This window comes from Magnolia sinica, chromosome 12 (assembly GCF_029962835.1).
Source record: "Magnolia sinica isolate HGM2019 chromosome 12, MsV1, whole genome shotgun sequence".
NCBI lineage: Eukaryota > Viridiplantae > Streptophyta > Magnoliopsida > Magnoliales > Magnoliaceae > Magnolia > Magnolia sinica.
Genome location: NC_080584.1, coordinates 70,373,751 through 70,387,368, shown reverse-complemented (window position 1 = coordinate 70,387,368; position 13,618 = coordinate 70,373,751).

Sequence of the window (13,618 nt, the reverse complement as noted above, 5' to 3'; positions counted from 1 at the left end):
CAGAGCTGCCATCAAGGGCTAGGCCATGGCCGACTTCATTGCTGAGTTCACCTATCTCGTTCCCCACAAGAAGTAGAGAATGAACAAGCAGCTAACCCACAGGAATGAACCCTCTACATCGACAGGTCATTAAATTCGAAGGGAAGTGGGGCAGGTCTGATCCTCATTATATCCGACTAGACCAATGTAGAGTATGCCTTAAGGTTTAGATTCTCAGCCTCCAACAATGAAGCAAAATATGAGGCGCTCCTCGCAGAGCTCAGGCTAATTAAGGCAATAGGAGCTCGAGCCTTGAAATTTTATAGCGACTCTTAGCTCATAGTCAACCAGGTCACCATAAAATACCAAGCCAAGGGATAAAAAAATGATCACCTATCTACAAAAAGTGCAAGAATTGCTCAATAAGTTCGACAAGTGCGAGGTCATCCTGGTTCCCAGGTCAGAAAGTTCCAAGGAATATGCTCTAGCTAAGCTGGCCACAACAGTTAATTATGACCTCGCCCCTCGCCAAGACTGTACTGATTTAGTACTTGCTTAAGCCCAGTATTAGCCAGCCCGATTAGAAAGAGACTCTCTTGATAAACCAATCACCAAGATAGATGGATCCGATCAAACGCTACTTGCGGTAGGGCGAGCTACCCGACGACAAGCTCAAAGCCCGCAAAGTCAAAAACAGAACAACTCGGTATATTATCTTGGGAGATGTACTTTATAAGAGGGGATTTTTGTTGCCATACTTAAGATGCTTGCGACCAGATGAGGCCGAATATGTCCTAAAAGAAATTCACAAAGTTTTCTTCAGTAATTATTCAAGTGGGAGAGTCTTGACTCACAAAGTAATTCGACAAGGGTACTACTGGCCGACCATCCATAAAGATGCCAAAGAAACATACAAAGGGAAAAAGGTTCTTTTCTTTGTTTATATTGCTTTGCCTACTAATTTCACGACCTAATAATATACACACTTGATTATTGAGTAAAAAGCCATACGTGTAACTACTATATCGACTAATCACACACAGAAGCGTACAAGACTAGATCAATAAAAAATATAATTTCATTTCATAAAAATTTACAAAAAAATACAAGGAAGGGAGATCTATCCCTGAGGAGGCTCCTCGATAGCAATAGTAATAGAAGGGCTTTTGGGAGTGTCGTCGTCCAGGTAGTGCAAGTCCAGGTTCAGATATCTTTGTCGAACGTCTTCTTGGCATCACTGGAAACTAAGGTTGAAAATCTCCTCTAGGTTGGTCATGTGCTCCTCGGAAGCCTTGAAAGCTTCCACAACTACTGCTTCCCTCACAGGAATCGAGCCCTCGACCCGACCCCCGCTGGTCTAGCTTCTGCATCGACTGGTCAACCCTCCGCCTCAGTCAGCCAAGACTCCACTTCCACCATCTAGGTTGCTAGCTCGGCCTTCTCCCGCTGCTTCGCGACCAACAGAGCGATGTTGGTGGCCTTGTCCTCCTCGGTAACCCTCAAGACCTCACGCTAGGCCTCGACCTCGGCATGGGCCGTCACCCTGGCCTCCACAACCTTGGCCTGGAGCTTAGGCCTAGCAGACTCGAGCCTCTAAGCGACCCCTGAGCTCGAGGAAAGCATGGCGGAAGGCGAGAACCTCAGTGGCACCTTGCAAACAAAAAAAGGGGGCAATGGAAGTCGGCCAACAAAAAAAGAGAGAACATATTAAAAAAGAGATCGACGTCATTACTTGGATCAACATCAACGCCACCCTTCCTAGCAGAGGTTCGGGCTGCAGGGAGAGAAACGAGCTGACCTCGTCCTCAGTCATGTGGTGGTGGTTCCAATAAACTAGTACTGCCTTCTGACGAGGGAGGGATGCCGGAGCTGTGGACCCTGACACCCCAGCCCCCTCAGGAGTCTGACATCCCGAGGTGCTCCCCATCGCTATCTCTGGCTCCACAATTGCAACGGCCTCTACCCATTCCTCCTTAGTGCGGGTCAAAGATGATTCAAGGTCAATAACCTCCCTAGAGGCCAAATTCGAAGGAGGAGCACCATGGGCCAAACCATATGAGGTGGCTTCCTAGAGCACCCCAATTTCGCCTTTTACAGCCACCCTGACTGGCTCCATCTGCTTAATAGGAGAAGAACCTCGGGAGAAGGCTCCAACCTGCCCCCGTCGATCTTCGAAGCATCGACCTCAAAAGCCTATCAGACTGAGGATGATGGAGTATCCTTCCTAGTAGCCTTCCTCAGTTGCTTCAGCTCTCTTGTAAAGGGAAGCTTTAGCCTTTTCAGCCGAGGGTGATCCGCTATCTCTATGAAAACGACAAGAAAAATAGTCAAAAAATAGAAAGAAACTGACAACCTTTGGGAATCCACTTAAACAAACGTACCTATCGACCCGTTTAGTGACAAGCCAACCTGCTCAAAGAGATTCAGTGTGATTAGCTTCCTCCAATCTTATTGACCCAAGGTACACTCCCCGGCGATCCTGACTTGGCAGATTTGGATCGGAGAAAGCTAAGGCTGATGCCGAGTCAGAGTTGCAAGAAGGCATAACCAGGTCAGTGAAAACACTGCAAAAAGGGTAAAATAAACTACAAACAACCAGAACCTACAACTCAATGTTCGACCAAAGGTGGCAAGCTTGATAGGGACCCAAGACCACAACCTGCCCAGCTCCACCGCTGGGGCCTCCCATTCTCCAGAAACAAAGAACCACCTGTTCTTCCAGCCCTTATTGGAGGAGGTGTTATTGGTAATAAGGGCTTGACCTTTGCCCGACAATGAAGAAAAATACTACCAGCCAAGAGAAACCGAACTACTCTTGGCCCGATATAATTAAGTACATGAGCTCGTCTATAGTTAGCTCGGCATGATCGAGCTAGTGCCATAAAACATAGCACTGAAAGACAACTCGCCACATATTAGGGTTAAGTTTATCCTGGGGCAAGTCTCAAGTGGTGCCTTACCTCCCTCACCAATGGGTGGAAAGGTAGCCGCAAGTTGTAAGGAAAAAAAATAAGGTAAAGGGCTACCTCCCCCTCGGGAGGATGGCTCAAAAGTTCCCCGACTTGGGGTAGCCGTAGCCCCACCGAGTCAGGGATCTAGAACTCTGACTGGAGGGCAACCAAATCCCCAACTGGAGCATTGAACTGAAGGGGCCTAATAATGGAGGCGGTCCTTGAGAATATGAAAAATCCGCCTCCGCCTAGGGTGGCAAGACTTCCTCACCATGAGTTGCCATCACCGGAGATGGCTCACTCGGTGATGCTGCTAGCCTAGAATCCACACTACGTTGAACGGATTCCCCATGGAAGGCCCTTGACACCGATATACCCCTGAAACCATATGAAGAGATGATGGTAAAAGGAAAGAAAGCGGAGGCAAACAAGAAAATGTACCGAAAAACAATGAAGTAACTAGACGATCCACTTAGAAAATGAGGAAGGACCAAGAAGGAAAAAAGAAGAGAAAAGGAGGTGGGACAACTTAGACTTCGCAAAACCAGTGAGTGACAGAATGAGGGGGAAACCCCTGTTTATAAAGACACTAGAAGAAGGACGTTTAATGCCGACACTACTTGCGAAGACGTGAAAAGACGCTTCGACGCACGATCTCCTCCACATGGTGATATGGAGTTTGATTAGGGCCTGCATTAATAAAGTAAGGACATGTGTCCACCTATGAGTCACCTGAAGACGAAACGACGCTCGCCACTCTATATATGCATGTCTCTTCGTACGGAACCACTACCATAATATCCTCCTCTATCAATGCAGCATGCGTAGTCTCTTTTTAATTCCCGCATTAACTACCAGGTGACAAAATCAAGGAACACGCATGGAACGAGCCGACCTCCTTCAGTTAGAATCTCAGAACTTCCTGCCCATACATCAGTTCAAAGCTGCTTACTTCCCAAGTTCACGAACATGGAGCTCGGAAGTAGGGGGCATTTGATGTGGGTAAAGTTGAGATGACCTGACGTATGGGACACGTGGCAAAAGAGTAATCAGAGAAGACTCTCTGAGCTACCAAAAAGCAAGAGAAGATGACTCGAGCAAGATGACTCAATGACCAAGCTAAAACAGTTAAACTATTTTAGAAACAAGACTCATCAATAGAGCTATAGACCTTAATTACGAGCATCGATCTAAACCTTGACTTTAGACGATGACCTCGACCTTGAAGGCTGACCTCAAGGTCTGATGCTAACCTCGACGTCAGATACCGACTTCAGGCTGGAAACGAAAACATCTAGAGAGAATCTCGCACCATATATGGAGGAATTGCCTGGGGAGACCTCAGTCGAAGTCATGCCAATCCAGGCATAATCAGAGAAATACTTGAGAAGAGATTCCGATTCCAATACGAGCCCCTCAAGCATATCTTATAAATCTATTTGAATATGGAAGTTGCGTAAGAGCACCTATAAATACATCACCCTCTTCAAATGGAAGGTACACAAAATTATCTTGATTCTACTGTGCCTACTTTGAGTTCATACACCTAACTTAAGCATCAGAAGGTCCTCGGCCACAACTAGTGCCCCCAGTTCTCTTTGTTCTTCATTAAGTTGCAGGTACCTAACAACTTATAGGAGATGGGGCAGGATCGACCAAATTTGAGCAATAATGTTAAGCCTGTGGCAAAGGCTTTCATGTCAGACCTTCGAACCGCCCTTTAAATGTAGTTTAAATTTACATGCAATTATATATATATATATATATATATATCAACCATGTGAAGACATGCCTAAAACATATAAAATCACTTTGTGGGGCTCACCTGAGTTTTGGATGTGCCTGAAACTTAGTATAACCCCTCATATAAGTTGGACAAACACAATGGATGGTCTGGATTTATAAACCAAATATCAGTGGACCCAATAAATGATTCTGAATGTTTTAATTGGAGGGTAACCCCTCTCAACTGTTGTGTGTGGTGTGGCCCACCCAAGACATGGAATGTCTTGATTTTTAAGCCCGTGGCCCACCATGGAATGACACATCTGGCTGATGGGGTAGATGTTCGACACAGTTCACATTGGGGCCCAAAAGTTGCAGTGAGGTCGACTTCATAGTACTATTTCCCACACACACATACGGATATACAAATTTTCACTCTGTAATACGAAATTTTAGACACTTCTGCTTCGTTGGACCGAATGGACTGAGTTATAAAGAGCATACAACTCTGTATATCCGTGTATAATTGCATATAATCCATATATCTGCATGTAAGTTAGGATACATAAATTAAAAATAAAAAAAATAAAAAAAGGTGATAGGAAATGTTCAGGTTTAATTTGGCCTTGATCATTAAAAATAAGGCATAAAATTCAGTAAAAAAACAAAACCAAATAAAACATACAAAGAGTGAAAATTTCAGGTTCAATGAGGTTTCGATTCGGTAAAAGGAATGGCAAAAACATGAAAAGTTAAGCGAAAGAAAGCAATAACCAATCTCTCATCCAATCCAAACATGTCACTCTACTATCACTAAAAATTACTCAACACACAATCCACATCTCCCTAAAAAATAAAGGTATAAAAGGAGAACATGTTTTAGATTAACGGTCCAATATTATCCCTTGCCATTAATAAAGACATTCAACACATTATTTATAAGTCCTTCCATAACCCAACACCTTACAATGTAAGAAACAGATATTTCTAATTTCATACTCCAACCGATCGTATCTAGATTTCAAAGATAGAAATGCATACTTCTCACACAAACTGCTCCATGCCAATGCCCTCAGTGCATTCCGCCACACCTCTTTCTTGTATTTGCCTCAGCTACCCTTCTCACAATCACCATACTCTCCAGCCTTTCTACACAATAGCTCCCCTTCTTCCATTTCTTTAAAAGATATTATAACATTTAAGTCAGCATCCGTTGCATTACCCATGGTTTCTCCACATATGCTCTGACCAGGACTTGACATTTGGGGCACTTCCACCTCTCTTGGTGATGTAAATGTCACAGACACACGATCAAAGGCCACTTCCTCCTTTTTGACATCTTCAACATCCTTTAGCTTCTTAATGACCTTTCTACCTTGCTTCTCCACATCTTTAACATGCTCCAGCTTCTTAACCACCCTTTTACCTAGTTCGTAGAGAGACCAGTAATAGGTAAAATGTCTTCGGGTGATGCTTCTCCATTGATGGAATTCTATTTTTATTGAATCGACCTCCTTCTTAGTGCAAGTTACGCGTGTAACCCAATTCCCTATTTGGAGGGTTAGCTTCCGTCTTTTTGTCAATGGTGCCAAATCAGCTCTTTCAATGCCTTGCGCTTGCCTCTTACTTCTTCCATTGGTCTTGTCAGATTGCTGACATTTTTGTCGATGTTTCTAAGATAACCGATTTGTTGTTGGAGAGGAGGTCCTAAGATGTGGATGATCTGTACAACTGAAATAATGATTGGTAGAATTGAAAGACCAATTTTCAGTGTAGATTCCATCCTGGAAGGATGCAGAGAGAGAGAGAGAGAGAGAGAGAGAGAGAGAGAGAGAGAGAGAGAAGAAAATCTGTTTAGAGTGAGGGAGGGAAGGAGGGAGAAGAAGAAGAAAATCTGTTTAGAGTGAGGGAGGGAAGGAGGGAGAAGAAGAAGAAAATCTGTTTAGAGTGGAGGGAGGGAGCGGAATAGATGAAGGAAAGAGAAAAGTAAAATAACACCGTTCGTTGTCAGAGAGACAGAGGAAGAAATAACAAAGAAAGATGCCAAAGGAAGAACGAAAGAGCAGTGCAATTGAAGGAGAAAATATTGGATACTAAGCCCGCAAATGACCAGGCGCGGATCGCTTCCAGCACCTGCCACAACGGTCGCGGCAGGGTCTATGTGAGGCCCATCGTTTTGTACGCGTTTTATGCACGCCGTCTATCCATTTTTCCATATCATTTAAGTGCATAGTTCAAAAAATAGACAGATACAAAGCTTAAGTGGACCACAACGCAAGAAGCCTAAGTGGACCACAACGCAAGAAGCAACGGATGGACAGGGAGGATTTCTCACAAACATCACAGTGGGCCCCACCTAAGTCCCCAGCGCAGGAACTTCCTGCCAAAGGCTTCCGCAGGAAATCGGCGTCCGCACCTGTGCGTTGTTCGACCGAATGGAATGACTTATACAGATCATGTAACTCTGTATACACATAATTTAGGATACATAAAATAAAATAAAATATAAAAAAGGTTACAGGAAATGTTTGTGTTTAATTTGGTCTTGATCATTAAAAATGGGGCATAAAATTCAGTAAAAATAAAATAAATGCAAAGAGTGAAAAAATTACGTTTAATGAGGTTTCCATTCGGTAAAAGGAATGTAGAAAACATGGAAAGTTAAAAGAAAGAAAGCCATAACCAATCTCTCATCCAATCCAAACATGTCACTCTACTATCACTAAAAATTACTCAACACACAATCCACATCTCACTAAAAAATAAAGGTATAAAAGGAGAATATGTTTTAGATTAACGGTCCAATATTATCCCTTGTCATTAATAAAGAGATTCAACACATTATTTATGAGTCCTTCCATAACCCAACACCTTACAATGTAAGAAACAGATATTTCTAATTTCATACTCCAACTGATCATATCTAGATTTCAAAGATAGAAATGCATACTTCTCACACAAACTGATCCATATCTTCAATGCCCTCAGTGGATTCAGCCACACCTCTTTCTTGTATTTGCCTCAGCTACCCTTCTCACAATCACCATACTCTCCAGCCTTTCTACACGACAGCTCCCTTTCTTCCATTTCTTTAAAAGTTGTTATAACATTTATGTCAGCATCCATTGCATTACCTATGGATTCTCCACATGTGCTCTGACCAGGACTTGACATTTGGGGCAGTTCCACCTCTCTTGGTGATGTAAAGGTCACGGACACACGATCAAAGGCCGCTTCCTCCTTTATGACATCTTCAACATCCTTTAGCTTCTTAATGACTTTTCTACCTTGCTCCTCCACATCTTTAACATGCTCGAGCTTCTTAACAACCCTTTTACCTAGTTCGTAGAGAGACCAGTAATACGTAAAATGCCTTTGGGTGATGCTTCTCCATTGATGGAATTCTATTTTTATTGAATCCACCTCCTTCTCAGTGCAAGTTACGCGTGTAATCCAATTCCCTATTTGGTGGGTTAGCTTCCGTCTTTTTGTCAATGGTGCCAAATCAGCTCTTTCAATGCTTTTGCGCTTGCCTCCTACTTTTTTCATTGCTTGTGTCAGATTGCTCACATTTTCGTCGATGTTTGTGAGATAACTGATTTGTTGTCGAACAGGAGGCCCTAAGATGTGGATGATCTGTACAACTGAAATAATGATTGGTAGAATTGAAAGACCAATTTTCAGTGTAGATTCCATCCTGGAAGGATGCAGAGAGAGAGAGAGAGAGAGAGAGAGAGAGAGAGAGAGAGAGAGAGAGAGAGAGAGAGAGAGAGGGAGGGAAGGAGGGAGAAGGAAGAATAAGAGGTGTTTAGAGCAGAGTGGAATAGATGCAGGAAGGAGAAAAGCAAAAGAAGACGAGTAGCTGTCAGTACCAGAAAGAGAGAGGAAGAAGTAACAAGGAAAGAATGGGGAAAGATGGACGAAGGAGGAGTGCAACTCAAGGAGAAAAGATTGGTAACTACCCCGCTAGGACGGGTCGCCGACTGCGTCCTGCACCTGCCAGGAAGTTCACGGCAGAGTTTCTGTGGGGCCCACCGTTGTGTATGCGTTTATGCACACCGTCCATCCATTTTTTTTCCAAAACAAACATCAGCCTTATCCAAGAAGTTTTTTAATGGTGGGAGTTTAATCACCACTGTGTGGTCCACTTGAGGTTTGGATCTGCCTCATTTTTGGGCTCATGCCCCGAAAAGATTTGACAAAGTGAATGGACGGCCTGGATGAAACACATACACTACAGTTGGACATTTCATTCATTGATCTAGGCTGCTCACTGGTCCAATGCACATTTCGTAGGCATCCATGCAACCATCAAACCAATCACACAAATATTAACCGTTTGATCGATAGTCTTAAATATGAATGGTTAAGATCATTTACAGTTTATTCAACAACTGGATCCATATAATTGTTAGAGTTCATCATGGATTGCTTATCATTCCGAAGAATCGCTTTTTTCTGGGCAATCGTAGTCGTCCCATCCATTGCCCATTGCGTCGAAAAAGAATGGCTATAGAAAATAAAGCCAAATAAAGAATGGATTAGATAGTCTGATCAGTGCGATTTTCCCATTGCATGCGTAGAAACTACATGTGGACTTGATAGACACTTCGGATCAGATTGGATTCTTGTTAGTTAATTCCCCGTGCGCGTGTGAAATTTGTGCGCATATGTTATACTATAAGCGGTGTGTATTTAGACGAGTCCGGATCCTCTGTTATCAGGTAAACAGAGAATTCCTGATACCCTAATTCTCATTGGTCCATGTCACTACTCACTAAAAAAATAAAAATAATAAAAAACAGCTTCGGACGCCAAACCATTAGGGTAATAGGAATTCTCTGTTGACCTGATAACAGAGGAGCCCGACTCTATTTAGACACGAAATTTCCGGGACGCGGATTGCGTCATACCCCCGCCCGGACGGAGGGGTAGGAGGCAATCCGCGTTCAAATTTCCATAGACTTGTTTAGGCTTCTGACAAAGGGTTAAGTACATTTTACAACTCAGCAGGGCACGACGAAATTTCCATGGACTTGTTTAGGTCTTCTCGGGGCATTTTACAGGAAACGGATTGGCGACTCCCCCTGCCTCCAGCCAATGGCTGATGATCGGTGCTCTGTAAGCCCACATGATTTATGTGTTTCATTTATGCCATCCATCTATTTTTCTAGATCATTCTAAGGTATTAGACCAAAAATGAGATATATCCTTATATCAAGCAGGCCACATTATAGGAAACAGTGTCTAAAACTTTTTAGGGGCCATAAAAGTTTTGGATAAAGCTGATCCTTGTTTTTTCCCTTCATCTGGGTCTGTATGACCTAATCAATGGATTAGATGTCAAATAAACAGTACAATGGGCTTATTACAAATTTAATGGTGGATATCCAATCATTATTGTTTTCCTGTTTAGTGATCCACTGAGATTTATATCCCTCTCATTGTTTCAGTCAAGCTATAAAAAAATCTGTAAAAGTGGATGAACGGAATGGATGAAACACATACATCATGGTGGGGCCCACGGAGCACCGACAACCAGCCACCGGGCTGGTGGCAGGGGGACGCGATTTCCTGAAGTTCCTGCTCTGGAAACTTAGGTAGGGCCACCGTAATGTTTGTGAGAGATCCACTCCGCCCATCCTTTCTGCGAGCTCATTTTAAGGGATGGTACCGAAAATGAGACGGATCCAGTACTCAAGTGGGCCGAAAACATGAGTATTGAACGTCCACAGTTGAAATATTCATGATGCTACAGAAGTTTTTAATCACGGTAATATTTGTATTCTCAGTTCATCGCAGTAGGAATGACTCTATGAACGGTATGGATGGCATTTAAACATCACTGTTGACCCCAAGAGGTTTCAGCAATAGGAATTTTCCTGCCCACCTTTTCCTTTAGTGTGGCCCACTCGAGTCTTGTTGCTGTTCGCTTTTGATCTCAAGTCTTAAAACTATCTCAAAAAAATAGATGGACGGAGTAGATTTCTCACAAACATCACGGTGGGCCCACCTAGGTTTCAAGCAGGAACTTCTGTGAAAGGCTTTCGCAGTGAATCCGCGTCCGTGGCAGGGGGAGTAGCCAATCCGTTCAACCAAACCCTATGAATGTATATGAAAGGAAGCGGATAAGGTGTTACGTGATCACGCTTATCGTGGGCCCACCTTGATGAATATTTTGTATATCCACGCTGTCCATCCATTTTTATAGATTATTTTATGGTGCGGTCCCAAAATTTAAGTAGATCCAAACCTCAAGTGGACCACACACAGTGGTGATTGAGTACTTGCCATTAAAAAACTTCCCAAGCTTGAGATCTTCCCATCTTGAAAATTTGTCGAAAGCTAACCTGCACATTCCGCAAGGCCTCTGCAATGCTATCCACTGAAACGTTGTTGTGACAGGAAGATTTTGCTGTTACATTCATTGGTTTGACCTCCAAAGGCTCGTCTTGTGATGCATATGAAGCTTCCACAACGTGTGAAAGATTACTAAACCATTGATATTGTTACTTGTTAAACATGTTGTTAAATGATATTCTCAGTGAGTCCTGTCGGACATATATATGGTTATATGTATGGTGCTTAGCTGAGGTTCGATTGTGCCTGTTGTGTGTACGTACGTGCCAGGTGTGTCAATGCTAAATACAATTTGAATCTAAAAGAATGCCTTGTAATTCCTGGCACCCAAATGAACAGATTAAGACTGAAGCTGAGAAGATCGGCCGTCTACTCAGCCAGAGGTAAGAATAAATCATACGTTTTGCAAAGAAGAGAGTCCCTTATATAGGGTTGTTTTTGCCTTGTAAGCAAGGACTTCCTATTATGCTGGTGATAGCTTTTGTATCGTTTAACAATAATACAATATACTTAAAAAATAAAGCCAAGTGTCAATTTTATTGAATTGATAAAGAGTATAGTATAGTTCGGAAGTAAATAAAAAGATAGAGAAGAAAGATTACCAATGACAGTTCACATGGCAAAATAGTACTGATAGTTAAAACCTTGATAGTCATAAGTAGAGCTGGGCACCGGTCTAGATTGGATCGGATTGGGTCCGACTCAACTCGATTCAAACTCTCAACGGCCCGACCCGAAATCGATTTGATTTGAGACTGAGTCCGGGTCACCTGACTCGGGCCGATTCGATGGATAGTTGACCTGACCCAAATCGAGTACGACTCGATCAGTGAAATCGAGTTAGATCGGGTTCGGTAGAATTCGGATCGTATGAATATAATCTAACTATTTTATGTGGTATGGTCTACTTCAACCTTTAATATATCGTCTTTTTGTGCCCAATGTTTAAAATAATATGTCAAAACGGATGAACAACTTAGATAAAACATAAACATCAAGGTGGGCCCCATGTGGATATGAAAGAACTCTCCTCCACCATATATAAGCTTTTATCGTACATATGTTACTTGCACTGCACGAAAGTACATCTAATGCTTTTCACGCAAGTTCCTTGCCGTGAGCCTTTAACAAAGTTAACAAGTTATGTAGGTCTGATCATGGGGTATGTGTTATATCCAAGCCATCCATCCTTTTGGCGAGCTTGTTGTAAGGCTTGAGACGAAAAATAAGATAGATTTAATTATCAAGTGGACCACATGAAATGTTTAACAGTGAAAATCATTCCATGTTGCTATTTGTGGTGTGGTCCATATAATCTTTGGATATTATTCATTTTTTGGATTATGCTCTCCAATGACCTCTAAAAATATACGAACAGTTTAGATATAATAAATACATCACTGTGGGCCCCATATAACTTTGATCTCCTTTGAACTGTTCGTACAACTCAGAGCTCGAGAAGCGTCATTCTCGTCTTTGCGTCCGTCTGGACGCGGATTGCGTACTACCCCCGCTCGTCTCTAGCTTCGAACGGCAGGTTTGTGGGCGGGCCCACCGTGATGTATCTGTACATCCAAATCGTCGATACCTTTTCTCATATTATTCTAAGGCATGAACACAAAAATGAGGCATATCCAACGCTCAAGTGGACCACACCAAATAATAAGCTTGGTTGCATTAAAATGCACAAAGGATTAAATGTTAGTTGCATTAAATGCAAGATTCATCGGTGGTGTGCTCCATTTAATCGTTGGATCTCCCTCGTTTTTGTTATGATGCCTTAAAATAATATGAGAAAAGGGATAGACGATTTGGATGTACAGACACATCATGGTGGGCCTACCCACAGAACTACCCGTTTGGAGCTAGGGACAGGCTAGGTAGTACGCAATCCGCATCCCGTCTTTGCACGCCACGTACATAGCTAGCCTAGGCTAGGGTAGCAGGTGGTGTCAGTGGTGTGGTATGACGCCTATGGAAAGTAGTAGTAGTGTCGGTGATCTGTGGGCCCCAGCATGATGTATGTATTTCATCAATGCCGTTCATCCATTTTTACGGATCATTTAAAAGCTTGATACAAAATATTAGAGGGATAAAAATCTCGGGTGGACCACACCACAAGAAAACAATAATGATTATATATCCTCCATTAAACTCCTCCTAAGGCTCCGGATCGAGTCCGATCTGGTCAAATCAGATCCATTCGGATCGGGTTTCGGACCGGATCAGTACGGATTGACGACGACTCGATCTTGATCCGAAAATCATTCGGATCTGAAAATATCCAAATTGATCCGCACCGATCCAGATCGTCGATTCGGTTAGGATCGGGTCGAATTGGGTCTGATTGGGTCAGATCCACTGGATTGGATTTGTTTTGCCTAGCTCTAGTCATAAGATAGACGTGGTTTGGTGAATTGGTTGTGGCTTGATGAAATAGCCAAGTGAGGACTTACAAATTTGCTGTATGATGATGAAGTTGTGAATGAACAGCTAAACTAATCCTAACTGCAGCAATGCACTCGCAAAGTGGATCGATGCAAACTATATTAGACTAAAGCTACAATAATCTATTCGTCATCACCGCAGCATTGTGTTGGACA